At 42.2% G+C, this 17,731-nt stretch overlaps 1 protein-coding gene across 1 annotated transcript in view; it reads right to left on the bottom strand.

Annotated features, from left to right (window-relative positions):
* The window catches only part of NSMCE2 (NSE2 (MMS21) homolog, SMC5-SMC6 complex SUMO ligase), a 134,706-nt gene that overhangs the window by 86,774 nt on the left and 30,201 nt on the right, over window positions 1–17,731 (bottom strand). The window lies entirely within an intron of this gene.

The following is a 17,731-nucleotide window of genomic DNA, read 5'->3' as shown; positions in this document are numbered from 1 at the left end:
GAATAAGGGGCAGGCCACTCAGGAGGACTACACAGATGTTGTGACATTATGCAGGGAGAAAATTAGAAGGAACAAAGCCCAACTAGAACTTAATCTGGCTACTGCCATAAAAGACAATAAAAAATGTTTCTATAAATACATTAGCAACAAAAGGAGGGCTGAGGAGAATCTCCATCCTTTATTGGATGCGGCAGGAAACACAGTGACCAAGGGTGAGGAAAAGGCTAAAGTACTTAATGCCTTCTTTGCCTCAGTCTTTAATAGTAAGAACAGTTGTTCTCTGGGTACCCAGACCCCTGAGCTGAAATACAGGGACAGGGAGCAGAATGAAGATCCATAATCCCAGGGGAAATGGCTAGTGACCTGCTACACCACTTAGACACACACAAGTCTATGGGGCTGGATGGGATCCACCCAAGGGCACTGAGGGAGCTGGTGGAAGTGCTCACCAAGCCACTTTCAATCATTTATCAGCAGTCCTGGATAACCGGGGAGGTCCCAGTTGACTTGAGGTTAGCAAATGTGATGCCCATCTACAAGAAGGGTCAGAAGGAGGATCCAGGGAACTACAGGCCTCTCAGTCTGACCTCAGTGTCAGGAAAGGCTATGGAGCAGATCATCTTGAGTGCCATCATGTGGCACGTACAGGACAACCAGGTGATCAGGCCCAGTCGGCATGGGTTTACGAAAGGCAGGTCCTTGCTTGACTAACTTGACCTCCTTCTATGAGAAGGTGACCCGCTTAGTGGATAAGGGAAAGGCTGTGGATGTTGCCTACCTAGACTCTAGTAAAGCCTTTGACACCATTTCCTACAGCATTCTCCTGGAGAAACTGGCTTGGATGCGTATACTCTTTGCTGGGTAAAAAACTGGCTGGGTGGCCAAGCCCAAAGAGGAATGGTGAATGGAGTGAAATCCAGTTGGTGGCCGGTCACAAGTGGTGTTCCCCAGGGCTCAGTATTAGGGCCAGTTCTGTTTAAAAATCTTTAACAATGACCTGGACGAGGGGATCAAGTGCATCCTCCGTAAGTTTGCAGATGACACCAAGTTGGGCAGGAATGTTGCTCTGCTCGAGGGTAGGAAGGCTCTACAGAGGGATCTGGACAGGCTGGATCGATGGGCCAAGGCCAAATGTATGAGGTTCAACAAGGCCAAGTGCCGGGTCCTGCACTTGGGTCAAAACAACCCCATGCAAAGCTACAGGCTTGGGGAAGAGTGGCTGGAAAGCTGCCTGGCAGAAGAAGACCTGGGGGTGCTGGTGGACAGCCGGCTGAATATGAGCCAGCAGTGTGCCCAGGTGGCCAAGAAGGCCAACAGCATCCTGGCTTCTATCAGAAATAGCGTGGCCAGCAGGAGCAGGGAGGTGATTGTTCCCCTGTATTTGGCACTGGTGAGGCCACACCTTGAGTCCTGTGTTCAGTTTTGGGCCCCTCACTACAGGAAAGACATTGAGGTGCTGGAGCGTGTCCAGAGAAGGGCAACAAAGTTGGTGAAGGGCCTGGAGCATAAGTCTTATGAGGAGTGGCTGAGGGAACTGGGGTTGTTTAGCCTGGAGAAAAGGAGGCTGAAGGGAGACCTTATCACTCTCTACAACTACCTGAAAGGAGGTTGTAGTGAGGTGGGTGTCGGTCTCTTCTCCCAAGTAACAAGTGATAGTACAATAAGAAACAGCCTCAAGTTTCACCAGGGGAGGTTTAGATTGGACATTAGGGAAAATTTGTTCACTGAATGGATTATCAAGCATTGGAACAGGCTGTCCAGGGAAGTGGTTGAGTCACCATCCCTGGAGGTATTTAAATGGTGTGTAGATGTGGCACTTAGGGACATAGTTTTGTGGTGGACTTGGCAGTGTTAGCTTTATGGTTGGACTCGATGATCTTAAAGGTCTTTTCCAACCTAAATGATTCTATGATTCTAAGGAGAAAGGTATGACTGAAGGACCAGGAAGAGGAGACAAACTTGCAGAGGGTGGAAGCTGGAAGCCTGTGACTTCAGGTAACAGGAATAAAGCTCTGTTTCCTCTTCCAGCTGTGCCTAGCAAACAGTTTCAGGAACAGCAGGGAGTGTTTGGGGAGAAAATTCTGAGTGGGTATCTCAAGTCTTTGGATTAGTACCAGCACCAAAGAAAGCATTGGTGTTAGTGGCTGATGATGCTCCTGTGCCCTATTATCCCGGTGAGTCTGTTGCTTGCCCAGAACCTAACCTAGATCACTGATGTTGCAGAGAAATTGCCAACACTAACCCAGCCTTCCAAATTCCTCCTCTTGCTACTAACCCTTGTGGGACAGAAGTAACACAGCCAAGGGAAACCTCGAGCAGCTCAAATGGAACAGAGAGCTCAGAGCAAACATGAGAAGGCAGAAATCCCAGTGATGCTCTCTTCAATCCTTCTCGTGAATGGAGAGGCCTGGCTAGCAGATGTAACAAGCAGACTGATGCTTGGTTGTACAGCTGCTCTTATCACCAAGACTTTGGTTTCTTTTGATTACAATGCATCATTCAATGAAGATGGACTGTGTCGTGGTTTAACCCCAGCCAGCAACCAAGCACCAAGCAGCTGCTCGCTCACTTCCCCCCACCCAGTGGGATGGGGGAGAGAATCAGGAAAAAAAAGTAAAACTCGTGTGTTGAGATAAGAACGGTTTAATAGAACAGAAAGGAAGAAAATAATAATGACAATAACAACAATAAAATGACAATAATAATAATAATAATAATAATAAAAGAATTGGAATATACAAACCAAGTGATGCACAATGCAATTGCTCACCACTCGCCGACCGATGCCCAGTTACTTCCTGAGCAGCGATCTGCCCCCCAGGCCAGCTCCCCCCAGTTTATACACTGGGCATGACATCACATGGTATAGAATATCCCTTTGGCCAGTTTGGGTCAGCTGTCCTGGCTGTGTCCCCTCCAGCCTTCTTGCTGGCTGGGCATGAGAAGCTGAAAAATCCTTGACTTAGTCTAAACACTACTTAGCAACAACTGAAAACATCAGTGTGTTACCAACATTCTTCTCATACTAAATGCAAAACACAGCACTATACCAGCTACTAGGAAGACAATTAACTCTATCCCAGCCAAAACCAGGACAGACCACTACGAAGATATGGAAGCCACCTGACAAAGAGAAAAACATCTCTGTGAAGAGACTTGCTATTCTAGTGAGGATGGCTTTAAACTAAATTCACTGAGAAATGGGTACTTGGCCCAGAGGTAAAGGAGGGGAGGAGAAAGTTTGTGTGAGAAAAGGCCACAAGGGAAAGTTACGCATTTCTGCTTGGAGGGAGGGCATGCACCTCAAGTGTCTGGATACTAATGCACAGAGCTTGGCCAACAAACAAGAACTGGAAGTCTATGCACAGTCAGAGAGTTCTGATGTGATCAGGATCACAAAGATCAAATGGGATAGCATCCATGACTGGAACAGTGTTGCGGAGGCTAATCAAGGAGAACAAGCAATAAAGAAGAAGGGCAGTAGCACTTTCTTACAAAGCACCTCCTTGTCTACGCAGAGGTCCAGTGTGAAACCAGAGATGTATCTGATAGGAATCTTCTAGTCAAAAGCAAAGGCAAAAGCAACATTGGCCATGCAACAGTGAGGGCCTGTTACACACCACCTGCGCAAGGGGACAAAGTGGATAACGCTGTCTACAAACAACTACCAAAAGCAACCCAATTACCAGCCCTGGTCCTCATTAGGGATTTCAACCATGTAGGCACCATAGCATTGTGCAAGCAATCCAGGATATTTCTAGACTGCATTGGTGATAACTTTTTAATGCAAATGCTAGAGAGACCAAACAAAGTTAATACTCTATGTGACCTCTGTGCACAAACAAGGAAGAACAAGCGGCAAATGTGGCCACAGATAGTAGCTTGCGAGTAGTGACCACAAACTGCATTCAGGATCCAGAAGAAGATTGGGAAGGTAAGGAGAAGAATTAGGACTCAGATTTTATGCAAGTGGATTTTGGGTTATTCAGGAGATGGCTCAGCAGAATCTCCCAGGAAGTTAATGCAAAGGTGCCTAGGATAGCTGGTAAATTTTTATAGAAAACTTATTGAGCGCTCAGGTACAAATAATCCTGTTGTACAAGACGACTAGAAGTTTCAGTAGAAGACCCACCTGACCAAGCAACGAGCTTCTTAATGAACTCTAATGCAAAAAGACAGCATAGAGCAAAGAAGAGCAGGCAACAAAAAAGGAGTACAAAAGCACTACTTTGGCACTTAGAAACAAAACTGGGAAAACCAAAGCGCATTTAGAATTAAAATGAGTGAGGGATATAAAGAGCAGCAAGATGGAATTGTGTAAGTTCAGAAATGTGGGGATGTTACTGAATGGGGGAGACAACCTAGTGGTTGTGCAGAGGGAAAAGGCTGAAGTACTCAATACATTTTTGCCTCAGTCTTCACAGGCAAAGATTACTCCTAGATTTCCAGCTGTACAAGGCTGGTGTGGGAAGGAACAGGTTAGGGACGACAAGTTAGGAATGAGTTAGAGCAGCTGGATGTATTCAAACCTATGAGGACAGACAAGATTAATCTGAAAGTGCTGAAAGAGTTGGCTGATATGAGTCCAAGAGTCCTGCCTGCCATCTCCAAAAAAAGCATGATTATTGGGACAGGCCCCTGAAAACTGGAAAAAGGCTAGCACTATGCCTGTCTTTAAAGAAGGCATGAGAAAAAGAACTCAGGCAACTACAGGCCGGTTAGCCTCACCTCAGCCCCTGGAAAGATTACATACCGCATCCTTTTGGAATCCACCTCCAAACATGCAGAGAACAAAAAGGTAATCAGCAACAACAAACACGGACTTACAAAGGGCAGTTCATGCTTGATCAAACTGATTGCCTTATGTGATGAACTGACCTGAAATGCAGATGTGGGGAGAGTGGTGGATATAATCAAATGGTCTGGTAGCTAGATTGAAAATTACCAGGACAGCTGGGCTCAGAGGGTAACACTCACAGTAAACGTTAGTTTGATATCCACTTGGTAGCCAGTACCAAGCAGAGTATTATAGTGGTGAACAGTAGGGCTGAAAATGTTCAATATCCTCACTAATGACCTGGATGCAACACAATGCACTCTCAGCAATCTTCTAGACAACACTAACCTAGTGGCGTTTGACACATCAAGCAGCAGAGCTTTAATCAAGAAGGACTTTGAGGAAATTCAGGACTGGAAATGTCAAATTCAACAAGAAAAGTTCTGCACCTCTTCTAGGGGCAGGGTAACTCCATGCATCAATGCATGCTAGGAACTGATTGGCTTTGTAGCAGCTCTGCTGAAAAGGACAGGGAGGTTATGGTAGATACCAAGCAAAACATGAGGAAACTTTCTCACTGCTAATGAGGCAAATTGGATACCAGCTACATTAGGAGCAGTGTGGCCAGCAGGACAAAGGAAGTTACTCTCCCCCTATATGAAGCATTGATTAGGCAACAGCTGAAAAACTGCATCCAGTAGACTCCCCAGTTCAAGAGGTACATCGAGAAACTGGAGTCTGGGGAGGGGCCATGGGCTCACGCTTGATAGAAGTTGAAGCAGCTGGGTTTTTTTAGCCTGATAAACAGGTGGCTAAGAGAGGCAAATACTACTTGAAGAAGAGTTATAAAAATGGTGGAGCCAAGCTTTCCTCAAGTAATGAAAGTGCATGTAAAATCACGATTTTTTTCTGACGATGCTATCAACTTAGTGCTTTCTTTTTTTAAAAATAAGACATGCTTTGTTGTCTCTTATTCAGTATCTCCTGTAATAAGCAGCCCATAGTCACAACTTAGTTGACCATATATATAATCCCAGTTGGACCACCTTTCTAGTTTATAACACTGTTGATGAGGATATAAAAGACATTTTTCTGTTCACTGATCCAGGAATCTCAAGGACTAATCTTAAAACTTCCAGACTATTAAAGTAAGTACAAAATGTACATTGTATGGGACCTAACCATCCAGGAAAACATTTCATCAGATTTGGCATTGTTGAGATCAGAGCAGGTACTTAAGTTGGAATTTCATCAAATTTATAAGAAGGGGTCCCAGCAGGTACTCACCCAGAGCTGTAGTTCACCTTCTCCCATCAATATTACAAGCAAGATTTGTTATTTAGAACAAGTTAGTAAGTTTTTCTTGGGAATTAAAGGAGAAAACTGGCTGCAAGACAAGGATCTAGCTGAAGATTCCTCCCTTCTTTGGTCCAAGTGGGTGTAGCTCTGCTAACTTCAAGCTGGATTTTATCTGCTAGTACCTAATTATTAAATGGTTTGTGTGGTTTTATGATACGGATTTGAAGTGAGCTTTGAGATTAAGAATTTTTCAATTATGTAACAATGCCCAGAGCAGGAGCTGTTCATTTACTTATTTTTTAAATCATCAAATATATGAGTAAGAACACAGGAGATAAATTATTAGATACCCCGAAGACTTTCCAAATATTAAAATTGTGGTGGCAAAAGGTAGTTTTTAGATAGAATTCCGTTCCAAAATACATTTGAAACAGAGTATATATGTTATTTGTCTAAAGCTACATAGCAAGTCAACATAAATTTTAGGATGCAGTAGTGCTTGTGGACTCTGTATTTTCTATGTAGTTTGTTTTCTGCTGCATAAAGATGTGAGTACTGCATCACACCAAAGATCCATCCAGTGTATTCTCTTGTCTTTGACACTGGCAGAAGCAAAAAGCTGGAGTAAGAGTACAACAAGACCACCAAATAGAAAGATCTTCCCGTTTCCTACCATATACCTTCCCTACTTCTAACAACTTGCAGTTTAGGGATTTCCCAAGACAGTGACTGTATTTGAATCTTTACAACTAATAGCTGTCAATGAGTTTTCCTTTCATGAATTTGTCTAGTAGCTTTTTGAACCCATTAATGCTTCTGGTCTCCAAAACATCCTGTGGCAATTAATTCCACAATGTAATTATTCACGCTGCAAAATGTTACTTCCTTTTGTTGGTTTAAAACCTGCTGCTGGATAATTTCATTAAATGGCTCTTTGTTTTTATGTGACACATTGTGAACAAGCACTTCTGTTCCATCCGTGACTGTACACACTGCTACTATAGTCACCTCTTATCTGAATTAACTGACAGTTTCTCCTTGAACAGAAGTAAAGCCACACCTGTGACCCTCTGTAGGTGCTTTTTGCTTTAGATGGATTTTCTCCTTACCATAAAACACTGTTCCTCTATTAAAAATTTAACAGACAAATAAGTACTGAAAAGTACTAGTATAAGGAGGGACTAATATAAGGAGCTTGGGTTTGAGTTTTGTGGGGTTTTGAAATGGCTGAGTGTAAACTTACTTTGAGCTGTAATACATGTTACAACTATAGTTATCCATACTGTGAGTATAAACCTGGTTGATGCGATTTGCCTGGTATATGTTTATAAGCCTGACTGATGAAGGAGGCGAGGCATATGCAAACCTAACTGGTAGATTAAGGAGGATGACCAGCTATACTCAGGTCTAATTAGCTCATAGACGGTTAGCAGAGACATATATCATTATAATTGATGGGGCAGCTCTGTGCAAATCCCGGATTCTCTTAAGACACTGTTCAACAGGATCTCCACTCTTCTGTCAGATTTTGTCTGCCAAGAGATATAATGCAGTGCTGTGGATGGGAGAAAAGGCAAGGCGTCTGTAAGTCTTCTCCAAGTGCATGACACCAACTAACAACACGCAACTCTGGTTTTGGTCAAAAGAAGACGAGAAAGGGATTCTAAAGCATAAGCAGGCTGTAAGAGGGGAAGCAAGGGGACAGGAAGGGGAGCTGCCCACCAAACTGAACATAATCAACGTGATTCCGTGGAGAAGAGGTGGTGATGAGGGCTGTGGCTCCAGTAGCTAGTGGAATTTAACAGACAGCAGTGGGGGAAGGTGGGGTTGTTTTGTGGGGAATGAGGGCATACAGTGGGGTTGTTAATAGCTAAGTCCAGAAACGCCCTGTTTCAATAGACAGTTTTACTGAACTGGACCAAACTGCCTCTAGTGTAGCCCAGCCTTTACCTGTATCCCTTGATCACCTCCAACTAAGCATAAAAATATCCATGGAGAACCATTTCATCTACAGCCCACGCTTCATCATTACAACAATTATCACACACCACAAAACCACACCCCAGAAGTTTTCCCTAAAAGAGTTGCCATCTTCCCAGCAACCCTTGTAAACTCACCATTGCATCCAAGCCCTTACTATCCCTCTCCCCACAAAACAGACTGCTGGGGAAAAAATAGCATCATAACAGCTTTGAACAAAGGATGAGTATCTTGTTGAATAAACACCACACAGAAGCAGTGGCAATGCAGTAAGGCACCAACATTTGAAAAGAGCCAGAAGGGTTAACAGTAGCAACATCATTGAGCTTTTCATTTCTCTGTTTTTGTGGAATTTATCAGGCATAGTATGTGTGAGTAGACGTTAACATGGGAACTTTACACTTTACAAGGAAGTTTTGAATGTGTCTGATATACACGCTTATTTTCTTAAGTCTTTTAAAATATTTTTCATGTACTGTCAGTGTTAACACACAAGTCTAAGGATAAAAGAAATACTTCAGCTGGTTAAATCAGCTTACTCAGGCTACATATTTAGCTCAGTTAAATAAGATGAGAGCCCAGAAATTAGTCCAACTTGCCAACCCTTATTATCAAGCATAGTGTTTGTAACTCACAGTAGGTTATCAACAATGGGGTCACGTTTGGGAGTTACTGTGACATCTGGTTATTGATTTCTCACAGGATTTAGGTCTTTTTTGAAACCTCTGCCTCAAGTTGGAAAGATAATAAAATGCATATGTACTATTGAGCAGATTTATTTTTTATTTTAGTAGGCATTAGAATAGGCATAGTTACATACTGCAGCAAATCACAAACACAAAGAAGTCATGCTGCTTCTTTTAAATCAAAGCGCTACCTCCCATCAACAGGAGCAATATGAAAGGTGAGAAAGAAAGACAATTTGACATTTGCAGAACAAGTTCAGTGCATGTGTTAAAAATCATGAGAAACCCATTATACAATTTAATGAAATAAACATCAAAAAGCTGCTCTTAACTCCCAACATCAAAAAATAAAACAAAGAAATGCTCCACAAACCTTCAGTTCTTTCCATTTTAACAAAGGTCCTAAATATGCAGTTCTGTAGAAGTTAAAACATTCAGAACAATCCATACTACAAAGTTGCAAGAATTTGGTACATTCTAAACTACATTTAATATGTTGTATGCACACTCCTCCTGCTTATGCCCAGTATTGGATAGCTCAACCAGAAAAAGTCCCAAATAATGTAATTTATGAGGAAGCTAGGAATGAGAGTAGCAACTTCTACGAACTCCTTCTTAACTGAAATTCTTTAACAAAAACAAATTCATGGTAGTAGCAGCTACAAAAAAGTGTGATCTAGTTAATGCTGTAAGCAACATTTTATCTGTGATTCATTATAAAGCTGCTAAGAATTTTGCAGAGGGAAAATCTGTGTAACTGAATATTTTTGCTGATACGGTCAGTTAAAAAACATACTAGGAGAAAGACTAAATGTTTTTAAATGAGTGACCTAACATTTAAACTTTTGGGAGAGGAATATTAAAACACCAAACATACACATATAATTTCTGGAAACAATTACAGTAATTAAAACAACACTGAACATTTGGAGAGAGACATTTTATGGAGGGCATTCCAGAACTGCCTCCCCAAAGACACTGATCAACTTGGGTGTGTGCAATTAACAGGAGAAATTAATTTCAAGTCAAAACCCCTGCTGCTGCTGAGAATCATCCAGTCTTTAGCACTCCCCCCCCACTCCCTGGCCCCAGCATTTAAATCCTTGGACTGTCAGCAGGAGCTTTCTAGATGAGATGGTTAATTTGAAAGACTATTTTCACTACTGATCAACTGAAACTACAACTCCAGTGTTTCCAGTAATAAGTTTCATCAACAAAAAAATAATAATCCATGATTTGAGATGAAGATGGCCTTTTAATTTGCACTGGCTATCTACCTCAACACCTACCAATTTCATTACATTTCATAATTTTATCTTCTTCCTCTAGGCTAAGCTAAACCAGACAGAGTTAACTCATGTTGACTCTGAAATGCAGACAGTGCCTAGAAAAGCAGGGATCCAAACCACAGAGACTTTCGGTTGCTCTCTGTTGTGACCTTCTGGAATTCCAGAAACAGTTCAGACTGCCAACTACAATCCTTAGTAGTAAAATCAAATCATTAAAAAAACAAATTCAAATTGCTTTGAAATCTTCAGGTAGGAAAAAAAAAATCTCTTTACAGACAGAGATATGGGATGCTATCCACATGACCAAGATCATGGTTGAACTAGATAGTAAATTCAGTTTCAGTATGTCTAGTACAAGATCAAAAACACCACAGCTGCATGATGCACTGATTAAGTGCAACCCACTCAGCCAATTCTAATTTTGCACAGTTACGCTCCATCAGGTAGCGTCTGTCCTTCTGCAACCGGCATACAGCCAGCATAAACACGGTATCATGTGATCTGGCTTATTTGATGAGAATGTGCTACCAGGTGATTTGGTACTGCACAAAAATGGTATTAATGAACATGGGACCGTAGCCCAAGGCACAGAGTGAAACAATTTGTCAAGGTCAACCACATAGGCTGCTAGTAGACCTGAAAATAGTATCCAGTCCTCCTTAATCCCAGGCTAGTTTGCTACCTACTGGGCAGCACCACTGCCCAACATAACAAACACAGTTTTCAAATTACTATGGGGTTCTGAGGACTTCTTTGTTCTAAACACTATCCCTGCTGCCACCCTGTCTATGGATCTCCCAGTTCCATGTGATGGTCCTAGGTCCAGAACATTTCGTTTCACCCAAATCCTCACTCTGTTAACCAGCTGTGGCCCCTGCTGCCCCACTGCTACCTATGCAAGCCAAGGCAACTACAGTGTTGACACTGCAAATTTTTAGGAAAACGTTTAGCTTGACAAATGTAAGTAACCACAGTGAAGTCAAATAAACCTGTGTTCATGTGCAAGGGTTTCCAGGGTTTAGTCTCCAAAAAGCAGGACACGTTTTTATGCTTGCTATGAGACACTCAGACACACTACTGAGGATGTGCTATATAACCCACATAAAATAAAACACTACTCCTACTTCTTTATATACTGCTCACTAAAAAAATATTTTTATTGCAGCTCATCAAATGTGGACTCTAACATGTTATTGTAGTGAACTATACATACAGCTTACTAATTCTGGGAAAATAAAAAAGTGGCTTCCATCAAATGCTTAGCCCAACACATACAGAGACAGACACAAAAAAGTAAAGTAAATATTATAAAGTAAATATTAGAAATGTGCTGAAATGCATCCTTGTCCCAGTTTCTGCAGGAAACGGAGTACATGCCTACAACAGTGCAATATTGTGTGAATTACTGTTTGGACATGGCAGTAGGACTAAGCAAGCATTATAAGCAAGCATTACACTATTGATTATGAATTATATCAAAGAAATTGCACTGAAGAAACTTTAAAATGTTAAAGAACTCCATAGCTAGTAAATGCCAGAATTAAGTTTGCCTGTAAAAGTTTTAGTAAGCCCTACGGCATTATATATATGTAGAGGCACAACTATAGAGTCACACACTATTTTCCTCTACTATCCTGCCCGAGTCATGATAAGGATTTGATCCAATGTCTGTATTTTGCATATTCTGTAAGATGAATTATCAATCTGAAGTGGCTTCAGTAGTAGGCAAGTAAACAAGCACTAAAGAGCAATTCCAGTTAGCATTCAAAGTACCAAAATAATGGCCAAGGAGACAGCCATTGTTAACAAAAACGTTGAAGATGAAGCAAGTTCTCCAGAAATCTATTTACTGTTTGATGGGAGAGAGGACACTGCACAGGTACAATGTCCTTTACCAGGGGATTGACTTGTTGCTGCTGATGGTGCACTTTAGTACACTGTAAGTGAACTTCAAGATAGATTCACTAGTTTCTACAATTACAGAGTCAGAATAAATGCAGTGAAAGACTATAAGAGCTCTTTTATTTTTTCTGCCAGCCCAAGAAAAGATATATCCATTTCACTAAACCCATTTTCATGGTAGCAGACTGCACAAACATCTTCCTGAGCAATTTCTGTGTAGCAGAGGACTTTTTTGATGAAAAGAAGGTCTCAAAATTTTCATGGCTAGCATACAAGATTTCAGAATCAAGCAACACTGATGCACTGCATGTAGCAGAGAAAATGCTCTGAACTCAGCTGGAACAGTAAAGGTCACAGTTGCAGATATGGATATCATCAGTGGATTTTGCCCTAAAACATGCTGTCATGACACTGCAGCAAGAAGAAGAGCAAAGTGCTCATTAAGAAAGCGTCAGCACCAAACAAGGCTGTTTGTTCCATGAAACTAGCAAGTTCCCTGTCAAAAATTGTTTCACTGCCAACAGTGTAATGGGTATCACAGTGCCAGTCACTGGCAAAAGAGTCCTGAATCAACTAAAACACACGAATCCCATGGGATTCATAGTCTTCCTGTTACTTAGCCCTACAGAAAACTAAGTGACAATCTGATTTTGAAGCACAGCCCTGTCTCTAACAGGCAGCAAGAGGTCACTGATGACACTGTCAGTGCCTGCTACACAGACTGGACTTCGTCATCACATTAGTTCTGCTCCCATAGCTGTACCACCAAGGAGGATGGGAGCTGGGTGGAATCACATTCCTTGGTTGACCTTGCTATTTCTTCAAAACCCACGCTGCAGGTGGAGCTACCACTACAGAAAGTGTTTTGTTGGTTTAGTCTGCTTTGTCAAAAGAGATGACTTTGATGTATTTGCAGAACCTTCTCCAGTAGGACCCATGGCCAACACAGCTATGCTGGCAGAGCCCAGGTAACAGAGATGTTACCTTTAAGTCCCTTTCATTTTTCTGAGACCAAGGAAGACTGTCCAAGTCACGAGAGCATTATATTAAGGGTTTTAAGTGAAGAAACCGGAATTCTTCTGAGTAGTTTGCAAGTCAAACATAGCCCATGGACTCTCCTGTACAGCAGTTTTAAATAGGATTCTTTCCTTTTCTGCAGATGCTCCTTAGATCACTCACAAGCTGCACACTTGGAATTAATATGACTTACATCACTGAAGGGAATTATTCCTCTGCAGAATTAAAACCTACACACTTGGCCATGAAGGTAACAGACCCCAGTACTAAGTAATCTGCTCGAAATTACTGACAAAGTGAACAAACACCCACTCTTATCCCCTGCCCAATGAACTTGCTAGTCTAAAGGGAACTATTATAAAAAATACAAAACAAATGTAAGACTAGTTCCTGTATATTCTGTAGGGACAAAACTGCTTTGTATAAGGAACATGGTGCACTCCTCATCTTTGCCAAAGGAACACTGAACACTTGACAAGGTGTGAAGTCACACAGGCATGAATGACTGACACATCCAGATTTCAAATCCTATGCAAGACACACACCTAACACCAGTTTGTTGGGTTTTATCTGTAAAACTACATACAAGAACATGTTTAACTTAACTTCCTGTGTTCAAACTATATTTACCTTTGATCTAATTTACAGTTATAATTGCTCAAATCAGTTTCCATGCAGGACAATCAGAAAACAAAGATGTCAGCAGCCACTGACATGGTGATAGAAATGACTTGCCTAGAACAACATGGGAAAGCTGTAGCAGAAGTAGGGATAAAGCCCAAGCACCAATCTAATTTCTAACATTTCCACCTTTTTCTTCCAGCTCAACACCACCTCCTTCCTAGCACTCTCAACCAGTCTCGTTTCTCATCTGTCTATATGACCTCATGACTTCCCAAGGCCATGTCCTTTACCTTTCTGTATACCTCTTCCCACTCTCAGTCCTTTCTTAACATGGCTCTTAACATTTTTCTTAAACACGTCCTGTGTTTTTCTTCCATCTCACTCAGGTTTACATTTTATCTTCCCTCACAGCGCTCAGGCTTAGCAAAAGGCAGACACAATTCAATAAAGATAAACTGATGTTTGGCAAAGCAGTAACTTACAAGAGGAAGTACTAGGCAATCTTTGCCAGAGATGCCACTACCACATTCAACACTTTGCTCTCACCTGCAAAAGAAACAAAATAGCCCAGGTTCTCTTTCCCTGCAGGAGAAGGAAAGAGAGGCAGGAATAATGCAACATTAGAAAGTTAGTTATGTCTTCCTTGTTCTCTAGATTGATCTACAATACATTGTGATCCATTTTATTTAGAGAAGTCCAAGGACTTCAGAAAATTTACCCCAGCTTTTAGAGTCCCAAACAAGGTAAATGCTTGAAAAGCTGAGATAGTGATCAAAGTCCGCCACCAACACCCCTGCTAATCTAGAGAGCAGAGTGGGAGTGAAAGAGCAGGCACAATATGCTGGCGCTGTGGCCACTTGAGAGGTCTCCCTAAGTAGGGGACACTTGAACTGGCTAAGTCAGCTTGGGTCCCAGTCACTTAGGTCCACTTCAAGAGTATAAGGAAGTCTGCAAGAGATACTCCAGCTCCATCAGTCTTTTGTTGTTACACCAAGAGTGCTGTCCAGACTTTGCATGGAAAGGACCCAAATATTGGCTAATTTATTTTAAAAATACCTGTTAAAAATGAAAAAAGAAGCAGCAGTAGGGGTCCAGTCATTACACAGGTACGAGAAAATCCAGTGGCACAGGGAGTTTCCACAAAGGATTTCCCACAGCCTATTGTTGGAAACACTGTGATTCAACTGCTCATTTCTTGCTCAACAGGCTGCTGATTCAACCAGAAGAGGATGCTGGTATGTTTCACCTTCTGCATTCCACCTACTGCAGCCTAAATCAACAAAAAAACTGGCTTTTAAAAACATGTGAATATATCTCATGCTAGCTCCTAGTTATTTACATTACATACTTGTGTTGTACAATATCATCTTTTTGTCAATATCATTTAAAGGTACACAGAATAAAATAATAAATCAGGAATTTTAACTGCTGCTGTCTCCTTATCTTGCTAACTTCCAGTTGGACATTTCACTACAAGCAGGTGGTTAGAAGGTGAAACACAGAATGTAACATACTTTCAGATTCATTGCTGTATGAAGAAACTACAGACCAGAAAAAATGACACCACGCAAACTCACAAAATAACCAGATAAAATGTGTTTTGCAGCTTGAGACAAATACTGTTAACACTGTATATGAAAAACAGTCTGCTTGTGAAAATGAATGACCAGCTGCAACTCCCCAGAGAAAGCCCTCAGGTAAGGAATTCAGATGGAACCCGGGAGCAAGCCAGCGGAGGCTATTTTAAACCTAAGCCTTTCTACGGCTACCTCCAGGTGCAGTCATTCAAATTCAGCAACAGTACCTGTTTTCCAGAAGCAGATTTTAAGCTGTCTCTGACAGGTAACTGGAGATACGCTGTGCAGTTCTACAGGCATGGCACGTAGCTATCCTCCAAAACAAAGCACTAGCTGTTACTTTTTAGAGAACAGATTGTATCTCTGTTTTACTGCATAAGCTTATATACGTTTCTTTCCCTTACTCAGAAAGTTTTGTTCAGGATGCTGGCAGTGGAAAGTACAGCAAATTCCCTAGAGCGAGGTAGGAAACAGAGATAGGAGAAATGTGGCTAGAGGCTAATAGATCAGCCATGACTGACTTTATAATCCATGTAGACTCTTAAATGTGTTAAATGTCTTGGAGCTGCATTTTTAAAACTTAAGGAGTGAATGAACAGGGAAGGAGCCTGTTTTAGCAAAGCGAGGAGGAGTCTCTGACACAACATAAGTGAGCTACATTAGGGAAAAGGGGAGAAAAAATGAAAACCAACCCTTCCAGGACTTTTTTGGGTTTTGCATACAAGCATATACATGCATACAACAGATGCTGTTGAATCCAGTCCTAAAAATCATGAATGTATCTTTGCCCTATCTAAACCCACAAAAATATCTTCACTTCACTCAAGCAGTTAAACCTCTGCTTAACTTAAAAGATTGGGAGTGAGGGCATCTGAAGTAAACAGGATTTGAGTGCTTTGTTGATGAAGGCACGGGCTTACTCTATATTCCTAAGGATGAAGAAAGTGTTCTGCTGATACACAGGAATAGTTAAAGAAGTTACATTGTTGAAAATTACTTGAAATTTCTATTATAACAATAACACACCAATTAGTTAATAGCTTACAATCAAAATATAAACCTACTATGTTTCACTCAAGTCTGGATATACATGATTAATCTCTAACAATGCAAGGACTACATTATGTTTTACTAGGAAAGCTTTAAAAATCATGAAAATTCCAAATAAAAGGAAAAAGTTCTGATCCATCCAGTTTCTGACAAATACAAACTAGGAGGTCTGCAATTACGGTGACATCTGAGTTGAAAAGTGCATTTGAAGACTGCATGGGGAACAGTGACTGTATTTAATGCTGCCCAACATTTGCTGAGGTATACATAGTTTTCAACTCCTTTTAAGCATATAATATTTAATTCTTTGAATGAAGATTTTTCAGTTAAGCATCTGACTCAGGATGCTTTTAAAAATTAAAGGAAAACCTTTCTACAAAATAAAAACCATGTAGGCATTTCTCAGAATAGAACTAGTGGAAAATGCATTGCTTTGCTCTCCTGTTTTTGTTTTGTTTTAAAAATAGCAAAAAACAACGGCAAGATAATAGCAAGACAGGTTTAACTGAAAAGCTCTATTACCTTAATGCTTTAAAACACAGATTTTACACCTTGAAAGGAAATCAGGGATGTGCTTTTGCCTTTTCTAGAGACATCCATACAAAACTGACACCTAGAAGTCTATCTGCAGACCCTAAAATAGGTTACTTAGAAAGTTGAGTCCTCCAAGCATGATGTGGCCCAAAAATGAAGTGATCAAGTACAGACTGCACTGAAATTGACTCTTTCAATGTCTGGATCTGCCGTGGAGCCTACACTTTCAATACCTTGCTTGCTAATGGCCGGGCTGCGATGATCAGAAAAGAGAAAACGAAGGAGCTGTTTTAAGAGCGCGGTCAGGGACGGCCTGAGAGAACGCAGAAGCAGCAGCAGCACACTGGAATCGGGGTAACGAGGTTACAGAGCTGAGTGGATTACGCATAGCGCAACAGCCAGCGACAGAGAATCAAAGGGGGCTGACAGGACGATAATCATGAGGACATACGAGATAATGGCGGAGCGGGAACGGACAGCACGGAGCGGCGGCGCTGGCGGGGAGCAGAGGCGCTGCGCAGGCGGCGGGACCCCGCGGCAGCCCCGGGCGGAGCCGGCCGCCGCGGAGCGGAGCGCGGCCCGCGGGGAACGCAACCGCGGCGCCCCCTGGCGGCCAGCGCCGCCGCCGCCGCGCCCCGGCCCCGCCCGGCCGCTGCCGTTCCCCGGGCGCCGCGCTCCGGCCCTCGGGGCGCAGCGGGGAGGTACGAGGGGGTTTGTTCGACGTCGCCTCCAGTCCGCGAAAGGCAGAGAGGACGAAGTCCTCCGAAAGCTGGCGTTCAGCTGCCTAACGCGCGGCGTCCTTCGTCGAGCCCGGTTCGCTAATGAAAAGGAGCTTACGCAACCCGTGCTGGGTGCGTTTCATCCAGATAGCCCCGGCACCTGCCGTGCAACTGCAGTCACACTCAACGCCGAGCTAGAAAACCCCTGAACGTGCCGAAATGCGACAGCTCTTGCAAAAATGAGCGGTCAGGTAGCAAACGAGACCCTAGTTAATTC

This window comes from Harpia harpyja, chromosome 5 (assembly GCF_026419915.1).
Source record: "Harpia harpyja isolate bHarHar1 chromosome 5, bHarHar1 primary haplotype, whole genome shotgun sequence".
NCBI classification, from domain to species: Eukaryota; Metazoa; Chordata; class Aves; order Accipitriformes; family Accipitridae; genus Harpia; species Harpia harpyja.
Note: the sequence above shows the minus strand (reverse complement) of the source record. Positions and strands in the feature narration are given on the sequence as shown.